This window comes from Sus scrofa, chromosome 3 (genome assembly GCF_054392235.1).
Source record: "Sus scrofa isolate SSC_HxYL_T2T_F1_AM1 chromosome 3, Sscrofa_HxYL_maternal_Yorkshire_Landrace_v2.0, whole genome shotgun sequence".
NCBI classification, from domain to species: domain Eukaryota; kingdom Metazoa; phylum Chordata; class Mammalia; order Artiodactyla; family Suidae; genus Sus; species Sus scrofa.
Window position 1 is genome coordinate 26,354,709 of NC_139385.1, and position 22,284 is coordinate 26,376,992.

At 37.6% G+C, this 22,284-nt stretch overlaps 1 pseudogene; it reads right to left on the reverse strand.

The window, feature by feature from the left end:
* Positions 1 to 10,256: 10,256 nt before the first annotated feature.
* Positions 10,257 to 11,190, reverse strand: LOC110258603 (olfactory receptor-like protein OLF3; annotated as a pseudogene).
* Between the last annotated feature and the right edge of the window lie 11,094 nt (positions 11,191 to 22,284).

Genomic DNA, 22,284 nt, shown 5'->3' on the forward strand with positions numbered 1-22,284 from the left:
CATACAATTGTTCATAGTCTTCTCTTATTTTTTATTTCTGCAGTTTCTGTGTGATTTCTCCGTTTTCATTTTTTATTTTATTTATTTGAGTTATTTGTCTCCTCTTCTTGGTGAGTCTGGCCAGAGGTTTGTCAATTTTGTTTACCTTTTCAAAGAACCAGCTCTTGGTTTTATTGATTTTTATATTGTTTTTTGAATATCTATTTTATTGATTTCCTCTTTGATCTTTATGATTTCCCTCCTTCTGCTGACTTCAGGTTTTATTTGTTTTTCTTTTTCTAAATCATTTAAGTGGTGGGTTAAGTTGTTGATTTGAGATTTTTATTCTTTTTTGAGGCAGGACTAGATCACTATGAATTTCCCTCTAAGCACTGATTTTGTGGAAACTAATAGATTTTGTTTGTAATTTTGTGTGTGTGTGTCTTTTTTGTCCTTTTAGGGCCACACTCATGGCATATGGACCTTCCCAGGCTAGGGATCTAACTGGAGCTGTTGCCACCAGCCTATGCCAGAGCCACAGCAATGCCAAATGTGCACCATATCTGCAACCTACACCAAAGCTCATGGCAGTGCCAGATCCTTAACCCAGTGAACGAGGCCAGGGATTGAACCCTCAACCTTGTGGGTATCCAATAGGTTTTGAATGGTTGTGTCTTCATTATCATTTGTCTCAAGGTGTTATTTAATTTCTGCTTGATTTCCACATTGATACATTGGTTTTTAGTTGCATGTTTTTTAGTCTCCTTGTAGTTAGCTTTTTCTCATTTCTTTTTCTGTGGTTCATTTTTGGTTTCATGCCCCTGTAGTCAGAGATGATACTTGAAATAATTTCTATACTCCTAAATTTGTTGAGGTTAGCTTTGTGCCCCAGTATGTGATCAATCCTTGAGAATGTTCCATGTGCACTTGAGAACAATGTATATTCTGATTTTTTTTTTATGTAATGTCTGGAAAATGTTGAATAAGTCTAAGTATTCTATTGTGTCCTTTAGGATCTCTGTTGCCTTATTGATTTTCTGTCTAGAGGACCTATCCATTGATGTGAGTGTGGTATTAAAATCTCCTACTATTTTTGGATCCCCATCAGTTTCTCCATTTATGTCTGTTAGTATTTGTTGTAGGTATCTGAATGTTCCTATTAGGGGCATTTATATTGATGACTGAAATAACCTCTTCTTGAATGGGTTCTTTAACCATTAAATAGTGTCCTTCTTTGTCCTTCTTTATGGCCTTCATTTTAAATTCTATTTTGTCTGATATGAGTACTGCAACTTCTGATTTCCTCTCTTGTCCATTGGCATGAAATATCTTTACCCATCTACTCACTTTCAATATATATGTGTCATTTGCCCTAAAGTGAGTCTCGTGTAGATAGCAGATTTTAGGTTTTTGCTTTTTTATCTACTCTACCACTCTGTGTCATTTCATTGGAGTTTTATTCCATTGAAACTTAAGGTAATTGTTGATAAATATGTATTTATTGCCATATTAAACCTTGTTTTCCAATTGGTTCTATGTTTCTCCATTCTTCCTTTATTTTTTTTTTTTTTGGTTGGATGATTTCCATTAATTTTATGCTCCTGTTTGTGAATGTAATGTTTGTTTTTGATTTTTGATTGCCCTGTTTTTTAGGTATGTTAACCTCTTCTGTATCTGCTTGCTTTAGTCTGATAATCACATAGTTTCAAACATATTATTAAAAAAGTCTAGATTTTCTTTGTTTCCTTCCCCACATTATATGATTTGAAGCCTTTTAAAAATATATTCATGTTTTTCCTTTCACTGTTCCTTGTGCTTATCATCATTTTTACATTTTTTTCACTTTTAGATGTGTATGCTGGCTTATTTAAGTGATTGCTTTCCAACTGCAGTTTCCTCCATCCTATTTCTTCTTACTTCTTTTTCTATTTAGAGAAGCCCTTTCAGTCTTTCTTTTAGAATGGGTTTAGTATTGCTGTACTCTTTTAGCTTTTGTTCATTTGAGAAATTCTTTATTTCCCCTTCTATGTTGAATATATTCTTGCCAGATAGAGTATTCTAGGCTGCAAATTATTTCCTTTAAGAGCTTTGAATATATGCTGTCACTCTATTCTAGCCTGTAGTGTTTCTGTAGAGAAATCAGCCAATAGCCTATGGGGATTCCCTTATAATTAATGCTTTGTGTTTCTCCTGATGCCTTTGGAAACCTCTCTTTAACTTTTGAGACATTTTTATTATAATATGTCTTAGTGTGGGCCTATTTGCGTTCAACTTATTTGGGGCCCTCAGTGCTTGATAACAGTTTCCTTTATATTTGGGAAGTTTTCAGACATAATTTCTTCAAAGATAGTTTCAATCCCCTTTTCTTTTTCTTCTCTGTCTGGAATTCCTATTATGCATAGATTAGTCCACTTTATATTATCCCACAGATGTCTTATATTGCTTTGAGTTTTTTCATTTGTTTTTCAGTCTGATGTCTTGATTAGATGATTTCCATTATTCTCCCTTATGTCACTAATTCATTCCTCTGCATTATTCATTCTGCTCTTCAGTGCCTTTAGCTAAGTTTGCATCTTTGCAAATGCATTTTCTAATTTTTTTATATTCTTCCTAATATTTTCTAGTTCCTTTCTAAAGGAATCTGCATTTTTGTTCATATCTGCTCTTAATTCCTTGATAATCTGCCTTAATCCCTTCAGTATTTTCACTACCTCTGTTTTGAACTCAGTGTATTTCAGATTGCAGTGTTCTTTTTTATTTTTGCTGTTTCAGGTGAATTCTCCTGTTCTTTTAACCGGGAATGGTTCTTAAGCTTCCTCATCTTGCTTATGTTTTTCTTTTTCTGTGTGTTTAGGGAAGCCAAACTATAGTCTTGGAGGGCTACTTCTATGCAGGAGCATCCCTTTGTGTTTTGTGGGGGTGACTACGTATTTTTGGCATGGGAGTTTGAATATTTTCTGTCTCTTTCTTGGGTGTGAACAGACTGTTGTCCCAGGGTGCTGAGTGTGTTTCCAGGGAGAAGTGACAATGGGTAGGGGTAATCATCAGTTCCTGGTTGCTGTTATCTTAACAACAGCAAGGACCTGCAGGAAGGTGGCACAGGATACTCCTAATTGTAGGGCCCTGGGAAGTGGTAATGAGCCTAGGAAGATTTACAAGGTGCTTAGAGCATTTGACAGTGGCAGCATCAGGTTGTGTGATTTCCTAGGGCAGTGAGAGCAGCAATAGGTAGTGTTTAATTGCACTGCCCTCCTCTAAGGTGATTGGAGCCCAATTTGTTCCTATTTAGGGACCTGTAATGGTAGAAGACCACACCCACCTCTGGAGTCAGTGATAACTCTGGTGGTTTTCCCCAAGCACTTGCAGACCATGCAAGAAACACCCCATCTCACTTAGCCCACACAGGAGGTGCTGCACAGACTGCTTCTAGTTGAGGGATCCTCAGAAGTGAGAGAGATCAAGTGAGTTGGCACTGCCCAGAGCATTCAGCTGTGGCAAAAACAAGGCCAGTGTGCTCCCAGGGGTGAATGAGCCACAACAGATGGTGTTCAGTTACAATGCCCTCCTCTCTGGTACCCTTGAGGTGACTGGTGCCACAGCAGTGCCTGTTCAAGACCCCTAGTGGTGGCAGGCCACACCCCCTCTGGAGTCAGAGATAACTGATGGTTTGCCCCTGCCATGTATAGACCATGCGAGGTGTTGCACCAGCTGTTCCTATTTGTAGGTCCCTGGGAAGGGACAGTGACCAAGTGTCTGGGAACTTCCCAGAGAGTTGGCAGTGGCAGCATCAGGATGGGTATGCACCCAGGGGAGCAAGAGCAACATCAGCTGATGTTCTATCACAATGGTGGTGTGGTGCCTTCTGAGGTGGTTGGGGCTGAAAGTGGTTCTTGCTCTGGTATCCCCAGTGGCTGTGGGCCACATCCACCTCTAGGTCAGAGATAACTGCAGTGGTTTGTCCCCACCACATACAGACCACACAAGAAGCACCCCATCCTGCTTAGCCCATGCAGGAGGTGCTGCACCAGCTGCTCCTAGTTGTAGGGTCTTGAGAAGGGACAGTAATCAAGCATCTGCATGCCACCTAGAGTGTTTGGCAGTGGCAGCTGCAGGACAAGTATGTTCACAGGGGGTTGAGAGCAATAACATGTGTTGTTTTGTTGCAGTGACCTCCCTTTTATTTTTTTTCCAATCCCTGAGGTGACTGTGGCCACAGGTGGAGCCCACTAACAGGCCCCCAGTGGTGGCAGGCCATGTCTCCCTCTGGTCTCCAAGAAGACCACCACATTCTGTCCCTGCCACCTGTAGATCACTCAAGAGGCACCTCATTAGGTCCCCACTGCCCTTAGCCCCCCACTTCCCTTAGCCCACACAAGAGATTCCTGTCCACCTGTAGCCTGCACAAGAAGTGCCTGGTCTCCCATAGCCTGAGCAAGTGACTTATTGCCACCCACAGCCTGCACCAGAGGCACCCAAACCTTTGAGAGCCTCTGAGTGGGTGCACAGGGTGATTCCTATGGCAGTATACCCCTCCTCCTCTCACCATCTCGAACAATGGCTCCTTGCTTCTCCTGCAGGCCCAGACTTTCCCCAGGTTCCCTCTGCCACTGCATTCCACTCCCCAGCCTGAAGCACACTGCTCCCCTGCCCATCACAAACCACTCCATAAACCCCTTAGGCTGTCCCCAAACAGCCAAACTTAGTTTTCTCTCCAGTAATGACCTCTGGGTCCTAAAAATCAGGGCCCAGCCCCTGCCCAAGCATCTCAGGCTGTGGAGTCTGGGCCAGTGGTTCAGATGATCTGTGTGGCTCTCACACTTCTTTTCCCTCCTCAGTCCAGCTGCTGCACTTTTCTCAGTGACTTTGAGGTCACTCCATCTTGGCTGATCTCCTGGTTGTTTAGGTGGCTTCCCAGGGTGTAGGTTCCTTTTCTTCTTCACAGCTCCCTCTAAGGAATGCTAGTCCTATCCTGATTCCTTTTCTCTCTCTCTCCTTTTCTTTTATTCTACAAAGTTATGTCCAGAGTTTCTTGCCATTTTTGGAGATTTAAGTTCCACTGCAAGTGTTCAATAGATGTTCCGTGTAAGTCATTTTACATGCAGATGTGTGTTTTTTTTATGTGTTTGTGAGAGAAGGTGAGAGTGATGTCTTACTCTTCTGCCATCTTGATCCACTTCTGAAGGGATTGTCATAACTAGTTTGAGTACTCGGACATGTTTTCTCATATTTGTTACCAGTAAGAAAAATCTCTCCAGAATCCAAACAAAAATTTATTTTTTTAAACATTAAAAACTCATGAAAAGTCTTGTTTCTATCCAAGATGGAGAAATGGCATTAAATTTACCCTCCCACCTCCCACATATGTAGATCAGGATAATATATATTAAAATACCATTTTCACGTCATTGAATATTGGCAACAAAGGACAATGATCCATGAGATATAGGAAAGAAATTCCATCTTAACACCAATCAAAATTAAGGTTGAGATTCTATATTAAAATCAGTCAAAGTATATTTCAGAGCAAAGAACCCTACCAGGGATAAAAAAAGGCATTTCATATTAGTAAATGATTCAATTCATTAAGATTATTATCATAAATATTGAAGTGCTTTATATCAGTGTTTAAAAACATATGAAGCAAAACTGCTGGAAATGCAAGTAGAAATAAGCAAATAGATATGTTGATACTTCTCAATCATTGATAGAACAAGTAGAAAGCAGGGAATACTAAGGAAATTGTAAGGAAATAGAAAACTTGGACAGCTCTATCCACCTTGACCTAATTGATGTTTACAGAATACTTCAATCAATAATAACAGAAAACAATTCTTTTTGCAAGTATGTAGTGAACATTTACAAAGACAGAACATATATTATGGGTGATAAAATAAGTTTCCATATATAAAACTTGGCCATAAAAAAGAAAGAAATAATGCCATTTTTTTCATTCAGCAATGTGGATGAACCTAGAGATTATAAGTAAACAAAAGATAAATGGATCCTTATAAAAATGATACAAAATACTTTATTTACAAAACAGATACAAACTCCAAGTTTTTGAAATTAAATTTAGAATTACCAAACCATTGAGTGGGAAGGGATATATTGGGAGGATAGGATTAACACACACACACACACATATAATAGGTAACTAACAAGGACTTCTTATATAATGCAGGGAGCTTTACTCAAAGTTCTGAATAATCTATGAGGGGTGAATAATGGATATATGTATATGTATAACTGATCTACATCTAAACATGACACTAATACAACATTATATATCAACTCTACACCAATAAAAATTTTTAAAAAGAAAAAAATTCATGAATCTAAACAACTTGTCAAAAATATGTTAATGCATCATAACTCTAACAGAGGGTTTGACATCTCTGAGACTTCTGTTCAACCTGGCAGACAAGTCAGAACTTTGTTTCTCACATAGTGTTTATCCAGGGCCTCCAAGGGTCAATTTTTCCACCTCCTGGAGGAAATCCACAAACGATAGAATAGAACAAGGCCCAAAGAGAGAAGCAAAGGCAAGAGGTAGGAAGAAAGAGAAAGAAAAAGAGAAAAAAACTTCAAAATAAAATTATGGACTCTAGATTCAGTTATTCATGATAACACTTCGTCACTATATTCCACTGTTAATATACTTAATTTATTTAGGTGTTTATTTTGCTTACATAACTTTGTTTTCAGTTTTATCAATTGGAATTCTAATGGTCCTAACTACAAAAGAAACACTATGGCTCTACGGGTTTTTCACATTCTCCACTGAAAACAGATCCACACACAGCAGACTCTAAGTGTCAAAACACCCTATAGTACCCCCAAGGGCATGTCCTTGAGATTTAGGAATACTTAGATTCTGAGCTCAAATTTTTCTTCTTTCCAATGTGGATAATAATATCTATATTTTGAGGAGAGGCATTAATATAAGCTTATAGGATTTAGGAGGCCTTTTAGTTGAAAATTTGTAACTGTACTGAAGATCTAACTAATACTGCTCTGCTCTTTCAGATTTTTATGAATCTGACTTAAATCCTATATGTATACAACTGATTTGAATTCTAATGCCCTCTACAAAATGTTGTCTCCCAAAAAGTAAAAAAAAACGTGTGAAACAATACTACTGTGCTATAGAACCCCACAAAACAGTCATTAATTTAAAAAATACATAGAATGGGTGATTGTTTTAGGTGGACTAGCTAGTTGGTGTAAAACATATGCCAGGGAGGGTAACTCTATTAGAAGATAATAGCTAACAATGATCTAATGATTTTTACTTATCATCCATTTTACTAAGGAGCTTATTATTCTTCATAAGATATGAAAAAGAAAGCTGATTCTTAGGTTTCTTATCCTGCTATACTTAAATGAGGAAAATGGAGAAAGCTACAAGAAGTCAGGAAATAGTCTGCAGGCAGTGATGAGACATTTTCTATGAGGTAGGGAAAAAAACTCCTCATGATATTGAGGATCAGATTGTACTGAGAGAACATAACCCAAAGTTGGACTGAAAGGACCAAAAAACTACAACACTTGACAAAATACACAACCACTTAGTATTGCACACCTATATTTTATAAGATAGGCTTAGATCTCAAAATTCTGGATTTTAGTGGAATGAATGTGTGAGCACCTGATGGTCCCAGATGTCAGGATAAAGGACAGTACCAAATGAAAATTCACCTTGTATATAAGGGACTATGTTCCTCAAATACCTAATTGTCACTATAGTTAAACACTGCTGGGACTAATAAGTAAAACGAATTATTCAATTAGTACTCTTCAGATATCTAAGATGATGCTCAATGTGTGACTTACCTCCTCCACTGACCCATTAAATCTTAGGCCACTGAACCTAGATGACATTCAGAAATGAGATACTTTCTGAAATGCAAACTGAAGGGAGAATCACTTCATCTTCTCTTAAAAGCTTTCACTATTATAACATCAGCCTACCTGAAGGAAAAATTTCCTTCTACTTTTGAATTCCAGAGCTTCTCTGGGCATACCTTGTGTTATAATTTTGCATTTTTGTCATACTTCCCCAATAATGATGTAGCAACCTACAGTCCACAGGCCAAATTTGGCCAACCACCTGTTTTTGAATAGTCCAAAGAATGATTTTTAATATTTTGCAAAGATTGGAAAAAGCAAAAGAAAAATAATGTTTTATTTTTAATAAAATATAGTTGATTTACAATGTTGTGTCAGTTTCTACTCTACAGCAAATTGATCCAGTCGTGTGCATATATATATATATACATATATATACACTTTTTCATATTATCTTCCAATATGTTCTATCACAATAGATATGATGTGAAAATTACATAAAATTCAAATTTCATTGTCTATAAATTAAGATTTATTGACACTAGTAATAGTCACTCTTTTATATATTATCTGGGGCTAGTTTAGTGCTGCGATGACAGAGTTAAGTAGCTGCGATGTAGCCTGTATGGCCCATGAAGCCTAAAATATTTTCTATCTGGTCTATTTACAGAAAAAAATCCTAACCCCTGCTCTAGAATGCCATAAATTTCATGAGGTAGTTGCCCTATTGAAACACAATTTTCTTATCCAACCATGAGTACATCAGTGTCTTTAATGATGTCAATGCCCAAAAATAGTCATCTGAAATTTTATTTTAGAGTAAGTTAAGCATAAAGATAAAGTTGGTCATATTATAGGAAAATTTTACCACTGTGATCTTGTAATTGAGATACTAAGATGAAATTCAGAGATACTTCAGGCAGACAGTGGTGTCCACAGGTAAAGGGGCACATTTGTCTATATCCCATGTGGACTGTCAGCCTTCACCATCCTTTTAGCTCACTCTTGCACCTCTTCCTCTGAATTGTTAGCCTTGGTAACTCCATCTTCTTTCACATGGAAAATAGAGGCCAGTGGAAACCCTTCAATCTTCCATCATCAGCTCCCAAAGGCAAATCAACAAAAAGCTAATCAGTTGACTTTATAAAAAGACAAAAAATTAGTGTCCCTATTTTAGACTCTTTGAAGAGAGGGAGAATACCAACTATTGTCATGTTCCTCATTTCCTTCCTTTATCAATCTCTTGTTTCATCATTTATTGCCCTTCTTTTACCTTGTTTAATTTTACCCTCAGAATCAGGGTGCACTAATGCAATATGCTGGTTCTCTAGATTTACAAAGGTTAAGTAGGGCTGTGTGTGTGTGTGTGTATGTGTGTGTGTGTGTGTGTGTGTGTGTGTGTGTGTAAAAAGAAAGAACAAGAAGGCTCTTAATGTAGAGACTTGAGAGGAATATCTGCATTATAGACAGACCTATCCTGATAACCCAAATCCATATTAAATCTGTATTATCTTTCATTGGCTTACCTAAGGAAACAGCTCTGCTTGGGTTATCTATGTCTTAATATTATATCTGATTATCTCCTTTTGGCTTATTTTGTTCCCAAAGATTTGGAGAATAGAAAAATTTGCAGAATTTTCAGAAATTAGACAATTTTAACTTTTGAAACAGTACCCAATATAAATTCAATACTTTTCTTCTAAAATTATTCATATGTTATTTAGCAATAACTTAATTTCATATTTTCTTTAAACAATAATGTCATTGTGTACAAACAACCCTTGGTTATATCCTTATCAGGATAAAATGAGAATTTTAGTGGATGTTGCTCCACTCAAATATTTGCATTAATCAGAGTCTGTATATCCACACGAAGTAGATCCTGCACACACACACACACACACACACACACATAATCAGATTGATAGCAATGCTCTCCTTAGAATAGTGACTCATAGAGTTAATGGATGTGACAACATATATGCCACATATTATTTTAAGCAAATATTCAAATATGAAAATACATTCTGTTTCCAATGGAAATACAATAGCCTCTTAAAATGTGGATAAATTAAACCAGTGTTCCAAGGCACTATCCATAAATAGGTACATGATTACAAATAATATGAAAATGAGAAATAAAGGACATTTTCCTCAATTTCTCTCCAGCATATGAATGGATATAGAGTGATGCTGGGAGGTTCTATTACAGCAGTTCTGAAATCCACTGCACAAGCTGCTGTGACATAAAAATTCCTCACAGCCTATACCTCAAACCCAACCTCTCAGCCTCCTACTTAACATCATATGCACACATTGTGTCATCTCCTCCTCATTGCCAGGGCAATGCATTTGATGCCTGTCATATTTGAGTTGGAAGCAAAAACACACAGTAAAAATTATTTTCTCTAAGTGATGCTCTTGATTCATCAAGTTGCCAGTTTTGATGTTAATCCAGGTAATTTCCCCAGTAGTTTCTTCCAGGCCCCCTTAACCTACTTATTCTTTAAACTATAAATCATGGGATTCAGCATAGAAGTAAAAATGACATATAAGAGAGGGATCAACTTCTGAAGGACAGATGGTGGCATGTGTTTGGATGTAAGTGAGAATGGCCATGCCATAGAACAGGACAATCCCTGTGAGGTGTGAGGCACAGGTGTGGAAGGCTTTCTTCCTCTCCTCTGTGGACTGGATCATCAGGATGGTGGAGATGATCTGGATGTAGGACAAGAGAACCAAGGAGAAAGGTGTCATCAGCAGGACAATGCTAGAAACCATGATTGCAACCTTGTTGGAGAAGGAGTCCATACTAGGCAGCCTGACTACTGCTAGGGTTTTGCAGGCTATATGATAAATATATTTGTTTATTCACATGGGCAACTGAAAGGTGATGACAGTCTGCATGAGAGAGTTGACAGAGCCACTGACCCAGGATGTGATGACCAACCTGGTAAAGAGCCCTCTTTTCACAATGACTGAGTAACTTAGGGGGTCACACACAGCCACTTAGTGGTCATATGCCATCACTGCCAGTAGGGAAAACTCAATCCCACCAAGGCACAAGGAGAAAAACAACTGGGCTGCACAGCTTACATCTGGGATCCCTTTATGTTCTGCAAGAAAATTCACCAGTAATGGAGGAACAGTGCTTGTGGCATGAAACATCAACAAAGGAGATATTGGTGAGAAAGAAATACATGGGAGTGTGTAGTTGGCTGTCCAGTCTGATCAGAAGACCAATGAGGATAAATAAAACCAGTGTTCCAAGAACAGGACAAGAAGAGAGACCTGAGAGTCCCAGTCACTGGAAAGGCCAAGGAGAATAAACTCTTTCTCCCATATCTGGTTATCTGTTCCCATTTTAAAAACAGATGATTATTAATCTGTAGATAGAGTCAGAAGTAATAGAAGCTATTGAATCACAGAAACATAAAAATAACTTTAACCAATGTATACTATATACATTTGGCCTGCCTTAGTCAGATATTTCAGATAATATATAGGCCGAGATGACAGGGTTTGTACCAATACACATTATATCTACTCTGTATCAGAGACTGTCTGATGCCTTTATAAGAACCTGATATGGTCTCTGGGAGATCCAGTTAAAGCCTGAAGATAACATAGTGAAATTTTTGGAGCTCTACATCTTTACCAATTTACCTCAGATTTAACAGGTAAATAATGAGGAAAGACCTGGTTGGAAAAGTAAAACAAAAAGATGAAACCTACCTTGTATATGTCAACTAGACCCATCATGATGAAATGGATAAAAGGAAATATTGGGAAGAAGGAGGAATTTATAGAAAGATCTGGAATCAGAGAATGTAATTTTCAAAACCAATTTTATTTAGAATATTTGTGATTTTGTTTAGTGGCAAACTTTTATATATGAAACATGTAATATTATATGAATCAGGAGTACATTGAAGCTCAAATATAAGAAACTTATGGGGAAGTACTTGTGACTTGTTGCTGGTCATAATGCTATTAGTAGTATGACTGGCAACAGTAACATGACCTCTGCTCTGGGGTTACCAGCAAATGTGATTTTCCTCAGAGCATCTCTATAAATTCAGACACAAATAAAATATATTAAATAAAATTGTAAGCAACATTTAATGAGTTTAAGGGCCTATATATTAATTAGTAGACTCTGAGGACTTTTATTTTGGGTGATATTTTTAATAGACTCTCGTCTCTACAGCCCTTAAAGGGATGAGATGGATAAAAGAATTGTAATTTTATCTGTTTTTATTTTTTTCTTCAACTTCCTGCAATTAATAATCTACCCATTGGGGGAGGAGGAGGGAGTGGATAGACTTTTTAAAAAGTACAAATCACCTAACCATTAGTCTTTTTTTATGATTTTTATTTTTTTCCGTTATAGCTGGTTTAAAGTATTCTGTCAAATTTCTACTGTATAGCATGGTGACCCAGTAAGAAATCAAAGCAGGGTGTACATATAAAGACCTAATCAAAGAGAAAAAAAGTATTGTTGATTTAAATGTTCTGTAAATTTCAGCTGTACAGCAAAGTAACCCAGTCATACACATGCACACAGAAATACACACACACATACAAGTTCTTTTTCTCATGTTATCTTATATCATTTGCTTTAGTAGATGCAAATTATTACATTTAGAATGGATAAGCACAGGGAAAAATACCAAATCACTTGTAATAGAGAATGATACTATTCCTAAAGACCTACATATTTGATAACTTCCTTTATTTTTCATTGAACAAAACAAGACAAAATAGGAGACAAAGGCAGCAAGAGAGATTAAGAGTGGAAAGAGAACAGCATACCTCATCCTAAAACACATACAGAGGTCATGCTAGGGGCTCTCATCAGAGAGGTGAATACTGTTTATGATTCAACTTTTTTTTTTAGTCTAATGAGATGTTTTTTATTACTCAAATTTATCACATCTGTAGTTGTATAATGATCATAACAATCCAATTTCGCAGGATTTCCATCCCACAGCCCAGGCACATCACCCACCCCACAAACTGTCTTCTCCAGAGACCATAAGTTTTCTATGTCTGTGAGTCAGCATCTGTTCTGCAAAGAAGTTCCGTCTGTCCTTTTTTCAGATTCCACATGTCAGTGAAAGCTTTTGATGTTGGTGTCTCATTGTATGGCTGACTTCACTTAGCATGATAGTTTCTAGGTCCATCCATGTTGCTAAAAATGCTGGTATTTTGTTCCTTTTAATGGCTGAGAAATAGTCCATTGTCTATATGGACCACATCTTCTGGATCCACTCCTCTGTTGATGGACATTTAGGTTGTTTCCATGTCTTGGCTATTGTAAATAGTGCTGCAATGAACATCAGAGTACATGTGTCTTTGCGAGCCGTGGTTTTCTCTGGGTAGATGCCCAGGAGTGGGATTGCTGGATCCAGTGGGAGTTCTATGTTTAGTTTTCTGAGGAATCTCCATACTGTTTTCCACAGTGGTTGCACCAATGTACAGTCCCCCCAACAGTGTACTAGGGTTCCTTTTTCTCCACACCCTCTCCAGCACTTATTGTTTGTAGACTTTTGGATGGTGGCCATTCTGGCTGGTGTAAGGTGGTACCTCATCATGGTTTTGATTTGCATCTCTCTAATAACGAGTGATGTTGAACATCTTTTCATGTGTTTCTCGGCCATCTGTATGTCTTCCTTGGAGAACTGTCTGTTTAGATCTTCTGCCCATTTTTGGATGGGATTGTTTGCTTTTCTGGTATGGAGTTGCAGAAGTTGTTTATAACTTTTGGAGATGAATCCCTTGTCAGTTGATTCACTTGCAAAGATTTTTCTCCCATTCTGTGGGTTGTCTATTAATTTTGCTTAGGGTTTCCTTGGCTGTGCAGAGACTATTCAGTTTGATTATGTCCCATTTGTTTATTTTTTGTTTTATTGTCAATACTCTAAGAGGTGGATCTGAGATGATGTTGCTGTCATTTATGTCAGAGAGTGTTTGGCCTATGTTTTCCTCTAAGAGTTTCAACTCTTAGAGGACCAAAGAAAATGAACAGTTTTATAAATGCCCTTCTTATTCATGATTCACACACATTTTATATACCTCTTTCCTAATATCCTTCTAAACACTTGATCTACTCTTTCAATGGTCCCATTCCTGCATGATAGTTACTCTATTACCCCTCACTTTGTTTTCTCAATCATGACCAATATGAGAAAACATCTACATGCCTGAAAATCAGTGTTGAACAATAATTACAGTTAAGAACCTGCACCATTTAGCTCTTTCTTTTCTCAGTATTTTTTATAACTCTGGCTACTTTACATTTTTTCTGGATTCATAATGCTCCTTTGATAGACAGTAAAATCAGACAAAATAGGCCAGCAAGATGACAGAATAAGAGGCTTCTGACTTTCTTTCCTCCCATAGATGCATCAAATAAATACAAACATAGATATTGATTCCCTATGAGAGAAGTCTAGAAACTAGTTGAGAAATTCCTACACATTGAACAAAAGATAAAATACCCACATCAGAACAATTAGAAGAAGCTTGCATGTATTTATGTCATAAACTCCATTACAGTACAATACCTTAGAAATGAGGAGAATCCTGCAACTATCCACAGCACCCCTGCCCTGGAGATTGAAGGGATTGGATCACACATCAAGTACACTAACTTTTTTAGATACTGCAACCAGAGGGGCTTGCTCCAAAATCACCTAGCTCTGAGCTCCAGGAGATCAATATTCAAGAGTATCCCAGTTACACAAAGAACAAAGAGGCAACTTTAAAGGTACATGAAAGCACTTACCATGGCTATTGCTCTGAGCTCAGTTCAGAGAGAGCAGAAAAAATAGTCAGTTGCTCCCTGTAAGAAACTAACTGCATATGTCCCTAGTTGCTGCCTTAGTGTAAATCTAACTAGCCAGCATCTGGAAGCCTACACAGCAGGTAATTAGTAGTCCTCCAGGAGATTGAAAAAGTGAGTGAGTACTTTCTATGCCTTCTCTGCCCATAACACTTCCAAACATATTTTATGAGTCTAATATTACCCTGATATCAAAGCCAAACCAAAATGCCACAAAATAAGAAAACTACTGACCCATATCTTTCATGAATATAGATCCCAAAATTCTCAATAAAATACAAACAAACCAAATTCAATAATATATCAAAGGGATTATATACCACAACTCAGTGGAATTTATCTAAATGATTCAAGGATGGTTCAACACATCCAAATCAATGTGTTACACCACACTGTCAGAATTTTTAAAATGCAGAAAAAGAACTTGACAAATTTTAATGTCCATGCATAGTTAAAACTCTCAACAAAATAGGAATAAAAGGAAATTCACTGAACACAATATAGGCCATTTATAAAAAGCCCACAATTAATGTCATAAACAATGGGGGAAGACTGAGAGTTTTTTCTCTAAGATCCAGAAAAAGACAATGATGTCCATTCTAACCACTTCCATTCAATATAATACTGGAAGTATTAACAAGGTAAACCAGACAAGAAAAGAAATAGAGAGTTCCCATTGTGGCACAGTGGAAATGAATCCAACTAATATCCATGAGGATGCAGGTTTGATCCCCGGCCTTGCTCATTGGGTTAGGGGATTTGGCATTTCCATGAGCTGTGGTGTAAGTCACAGACACAGCTTGGATCTGGCATTGCTGTGGTTTTGGCATAGGCTGGCAGCTGTAGCTACGATTTGACCTCTAGCCTGGGAAATTCCATATGCTGTGGGTGTAGCTATAAAAATTAAAAAAATAGGGGGAGGCAAGATGGTGGAAGAGTAGGGGGACATGCTCACCCTCTCCCACAAACACAACAACAGCAGCAACAACAACAAAACATCTACATGTTAAATGATTCACAAAGAACAGCAACTACACACTGGTAGAACTTAAACCTCCAGTAATGGCAAGAATCTTGTGACATAACTGGATAAAAAAGGAGAAAACAGGAGAGTGAGAGAAGGGGAATCAGGACTGGACTGGCACTCCAGAAAGGGAGCTGTGAAGGAGAAAGGGAGCCAGTACTCCAGAAAGTCACCTAATTGACAAAAAGATCAACCAAGTCAGAGGGATCTCCAGATGCTGAGAAGAGCACAACAGTAGGTCTGAGATCTGAAAAGCAGAGTGAGAGCCAAATAGATAATCTGAACTACTGGCACAGTCACCAAAAACTGAGATGCTCGGGTGGGGATGGGCACTGAGACCACATCTCCAGAGGTTAGTCCCCAGGAGTGGGTTGGGGTTGGCAGTGTGGAGAGAGCCTAGGGGACTAGGAAGTGGTCAGTTCATTTGGCAATGTGGAGACAGCCTTAGGGATTAGGAAGTGGTGCATTGTGGGTGGAGGGAGCAATATGCTAAGGGCTGGGGAGTGGAAAGCCACACCAGAAGGAACCTGGGAGAAGATCTGGACCTGCAGGAGTGACAAGGTGCCAGTGTTGAGGAGGGAAGAGGAGGAGGGGTGGGCTGCCATAGAATACTCCTTGCTCCCCAGCAAGTGTGATTGCCACCCAGCTAGCACAGGGCAGTGTTTGCCAGAGCATTCCCCCTCCCCTACCCCACATGTGCCTGACCTGAGGCCACCTGCCATCCAAGAAGGCTGGCCTCATCACTCATGGGAAGCTGACCACCACAGTCTTTCCCCACCCTGGCCTTCCCACACTATGGAGGAGCTACCCTCCTTTGGAGCATCTGCCCAGCACTTCCTGCCTCCTGGAAGTGCTCCATGGCCCAGAAACACCAAACCAAGCTCTGCCCAGCCATGGGAAGTCTGCCTCCATTGCAGGGCAGTCTGGCCAGTTCTGGCTTCCCTGGGGAAAAGCCCTTTGTCTCACAGCAGCCTGGGTAGCTGCTGAACTCCCATGGAGCAGCACCCAGCACATCAGCCCCCTGGAAGAGTTCTGTGGCCCAGAAACACAAAAGCATGCTCTGCCTGGCCATGGGAAGTCTGCCTCCATTGTGGTGCAGACCTGCCAGTCACACCTGCCCTGAGGAAGTCCTCCTTTTCTTCAGAGTGACCCTGCCATCCCTGCTCACCCTCAGGGAATGCCTCACTGCATCAAAGAAGACTGGCCAACACCACCAGCCCTCAGGAAACACTCCACAGCAGTGCCAGGGAAAACCTTGCCCAGCCACAGGGAGTTCACATCCACCAAGAAAAAGAAAATAACAAGCAAGAGGACAAAGCTCAGAAATCATTCCCAGTTAAACCAACAGGAGAACTCACCTAAATCAGTCAACAATGAAACAGACCTCGGCAGTCTGACAAATGTGGAGTTCAAAATGGAAATAGTGAAAATACTGAAGGAATTAAGAGAAGATATGAACGGTAATGCAGACACCCTCAGAAAGGAACTAGAAAATATAGGAGGAGCCAGGAAAACTAGAAAATTCATTTGCAGATATACAAACTGAGCTAAGGGCTGTAAAAACCAGACTGATTAATATAGAAGAACAAATTAGTGATATGGAAGATAGAATAATGGAAATCACCCAAACAGGACAGCAGACAGAAAACCAAATAAAAAAAAACATGAAAGCAATATGAGCCTTATGGGATAATATAATGTGGGCCAAACTATGCATAATAGGAATTCCAGAAGGAGTAGAAAAAGATAAGAGGATGGAAAATATATTTGAAGAACTTATCACTGGAAAGTTCCCAAATCTAAAGGATACTGATTTCAAGATTCAGGAAGCAAAGAGAGCCCAAACAAGTTGAATCCAAATAGACCCACACCAAGACACATTGTAATGAAAATGGCAAAACTTAATGATGAAGAGAGGATCTTAAATGCAGCAAGAGAAAAGCAAAGTGTCACTTATATGGGAACTCCAATAAGTGTATCAGCTTATTTCTCTGCAGAAATTCTACAGGCCAGGAGAGAATGGCAAGAGATATTTAAATCACTGAAAGGAAAAAATATGCAACATAGAATACTCTATACAGCAAGAATATAATTTAAAATAGAGGGGAAATAAATTTTTTTCCAACAAATAAAAGCTAAAGGAGTACAGCAATACAAAACCCATTCTAAAAGAAATACTGAAAGGCCTTCTCTAAATCAAAAAAAAAGAGAGGAAGAACTAGGATGGAGGAAACCACAATCAGAGAGCAGTCACTCAAATAAGCCAGCATTCAGATCTAATAATGAACATGTTTAAAACAAAATAAAATTAAAAAAGAAAAAAAGAGACATTGAAATCATAAAATGTGGGCAAGGGAAGTAAGGAAATAAATATATTCTTTTATTATTTTCTTTTTTTCAAATTTTAGTATGGTAATGAAAAGTTTGAACCTACAAGACTATCAGGCTAAAGCACACAGTTATAGGAAGGGGTTAACATACTTAAAAAACAGGGCAACCAGAAATCAAAGCAAACATTACATTCACAAAAATTGAAAAGAAAAGTACTTGAGCATAAAATAAATGGAGACCATCCAACCAAAAAAATAAATAAATAAAGTATGGAGAATCATAGAATCAAATGGAAAATGAGGTTTAAAATGGCAATAAATAATCATCTATCAGTTATCACCTTTAATGTCAATGGATTGAATGCTCCTATCAAAATACAGAGTGGGTGATTGTATAAAAAAGCAAAAACCTTCAATCTGCTGCCTAAAAGAAACTCACCTTAGGACAAAGGATACATATAGATTGAAAGGGCAGGTGTGGGAAAAAATATTTCATGCCAATGGACATGACATGAAAGCAGGAGTTGCAATATTCATATCAGATGAAATAGACTGTAAAATGAAGACCATAAAGAAAGACAATGAAGGACACTATTTAATGATTAAAGGATTCATTCAAGAAGAGGATATTACTATCATCAACATATATGCCCCAAATATAGGAGCACCCAGAAACACACAAATAATATTAATGGACATAAAGGGAGAAATTGATGGGAATACAATCATAGTAGGATACTTTAACACCCCACTCACATCAATGGAGAGATCCTCTAGACAGAAAATCAATAAAGCAACAGAGATCCTAAAGGAAACAATAGAAAAGTTAGACTTAATTGACATCTTAAGGACATCACATCCAAAAATATCAGAATACATATTCTTCTCAAGTGCACATGGAACATTCTCAAGAATTTATCACATATTGGGGCACAATGCTAAACTCAACAAATTTGAGAGTATAGAAATTAATTCAAGTATCTTCTCTGACCACAATGGTATGAAACTAGAAATCAACCACAGGAAAAGAAATGAGAAAAAAACCTTACTACATGGAGACTAAACAACATGCTTCTAAAAATCCAATGGCTCAATGAGGAAATCAAGAAGAAAATTAAAAAATACCTCAAGATGAATGATAATGAAGACATAACCACTCAAAATCTATGGGATGCAACAAAAGCGGTGCTCAGAGGGAAGGTCATGGCAATATAGGCCTTCCGCAAAAAGGAAGAAAGATCTCAAATTGACAACTTAACCCACCACCTAAATGAATTTAAAAAAGAACAAAAACCTAAAGCCAACAGAAGGAAGGAAATCATAATGATCAAAGAAGAAATCAATAAAATAGAGATTCAAAAAAACAATAGAGAAAATTAATAAAACCAAGAGCTGGTTCTTTGAAAAGGTAAACAAAAATGACAAACCTTTGTCTATACTCACCAAGAAGAGGAAAGAACCCAAATAAACAAAATTAAATATGAAAAAGGAGAAATCACAAGGGATACTGCAGAAATAAAAAACAAAACAAAACAACCCAGAATATTATGAGCAACTCTATGTCAACAAATTTGACAATCTGGGAGAAATGGACAACTTTCTAGAATCTTACAACCTGCCAAAACTGATTCAAGAACAAATATATCAAATGAAGAGACTGATTACTACAACCAAAATTGAAAATATCATAAAGACAACAGATCCAATGCAATCCCTATCAATTTACCCATGACTTTTTTCACAGAACTAGAACAAACAATCCAAATATTTATATGGAACAACAAAAGACCCAGAATTTCCAATGCAATCCTAAGAAAGAAAAACCAAGCAGGAGGCATAACACTTCCAGACTTCAAGCAATATTACAAAGCCACAGTCATCAAAACAGTGTGGTACTGGGATCAAAACAGACAGACAGACCAATGGAACAGAAGAGAGAACCCGGAAATAAACCCTGACACCTATGGTCAATTCATCTTTGACTAGGGAGGCAAGAACATAAAATGGAAAAAAGAAAGTCTATTCAGCAAGCATTGCTGGGAAGCCTGGACAGCTGCATGCAAAGCAAGGAAACTAGAACACACCACCACACCATGCACAAAAATAAACTCAAAATGGCTGAAAGACTTAAATAGAAGACAGGACACCATCAAACTCCTAGAAGAAAACACGGGCAAAACACTCTCTGACATCAACCTCATGAATATTTTCTCAGGTCAGTCTCCCAAAGCAATGGAAATTAGAGCAAAATTACCCCCATGGGACCTAATCAAACTGACAAGTTGTTTTGCACAACAAAGGAAACCACAAAGAAAACAAAAAGACAACTTACAGAATGGGATAAAACTGGTTCAAATGATGCAACCGGCAAGGGCCTAATCTCTAAAGTATACGAGCAACTTATACAACTCAACAGCAAAAAAGCCAACCACCCAATGGAAAAATGGGAGAAAGACCTGAATAAACATTTCTCCAAGGAAGATATACAGATGGCCAACAAAAACTTGAAACAATGCTCAACATCCCTGATGGTTAGAGAAATGCAAATCAAAACTCCCATGAGATACCACCTCACACAGTCAGAATGGCCATCATTAAGAAGTCCACAAATAACAAGTGCTGGAGGGGCTGTGGAGAAAAGGGAACCCTCCTGCACTGTTGGTGGGAATGTAAGCTGGTACAACCACTATGCAGAGTGGTATGGAGGTACCTTAGAAATCTATACCTAGAACTACCACATGACCCAGAAATACCACTCTTGGGCATATGCCTGGACAAAATTCCTTAAAAAGGACACATGCACCCATATGTTCATTGCAACTCTATTCACAATAGCCAAGACATGGAAACAACCCAAATGTCCATTGACAGATAATTGGATTAGAAAGATGTAGTAGATATACACAATGGAATACTATTCAGTCATAAATAAGAATGACATAATGCCATTTACAGCAATGTGGATGGAACTAGAGACTCTCTTACTGAGTGAAATAAGTCAGAAAGAGAAATCTGTATCTTTCTGATACCATATGATATCCCTTCTAACTGGAATCTAACATAGAACACAAATGAATGGTTCCACAGAAAAGAAAATTATGGACTTGGAGAGTAGACTTGTGGCTGCCCAGGGAGGGAGTGGGAGGTTTCAGGAGCTTGGAGCTAATGGATGCAATCTATTTCTCTTGGAATGGATTTACAATGAGATCTCACTGTGTAGCATTGAGAACTATGTTTAGATAGTTATATCACAAGACAACAATGGGAGGAAAAATATGTGTACATGTATTTGTAACTTGGTACCCATGCTCTACAGTGGAAAAATAAATAAATAAATAAATAAATTTTTTTAAAAAAGTAAGATGAGACAAATTAAAAGTAAAAGAATAAATAAAAAGTAATAAATAAATAAATAAAAGGAAAAACAAAAAAGAGATAAAGGACAGCCAAACCAGAAAGGAATAAATTTATCTCTATTTACAAATGACATGATCCTAGGTTGAAAACCCTAGACTCCACCAAACATGGTTAGAAACAAATGAATTTACTAAGTTGCAGCACAAAAATGCACATACAAAAAATCATTGGCATGTTTTACACTAATGTTACTCTATCCAAAAAGCAAATAATAAAAATCCCACTTATGTTAGTATCAAAAAAGAATGAAATACATAGTAATAAATTTAACCAAGAAGATAACAATATCCAATCACTGAAAATTATAAAATATTGAAGAAAGAATTTTAAGAAGACACAAATAAATTGAAAGATATTTTATGTTCATGTTTTAGAAGAGTTAATAGGGTTAAAATGTCAATACTACCCAATGCGATATGAAGGTCAGATACAAACCCTATCAAATTTGCAAACTGTATATCTAATAAAGAGTTGATAATCAAAATATATAGAGAACTCACACAACTCAAAGTAAAAACAACAAAGTGATTGATTAAAAATGGTAAAAGTTCTAAGTAGACATTTTTCCAAAGAAGAATTATTTATGAGGATGAATAAGTCTAGAGATCTAATACACAAATAACTAATAGCTATATGAAAATATATTTCAACATCACCAAATATGAGGGAAATGAAAATCAAAACCACAATCAGATATAACTTCACAACTGTTACCAAACTATTACCTAGATAGATAGATGATAGATAGATGATGATAGATAGATAGATAGATAGATAGATAGATAGATAGATAGATAGATGATAGATAGATAGATAAATAAATGCTGGCAACAATATAG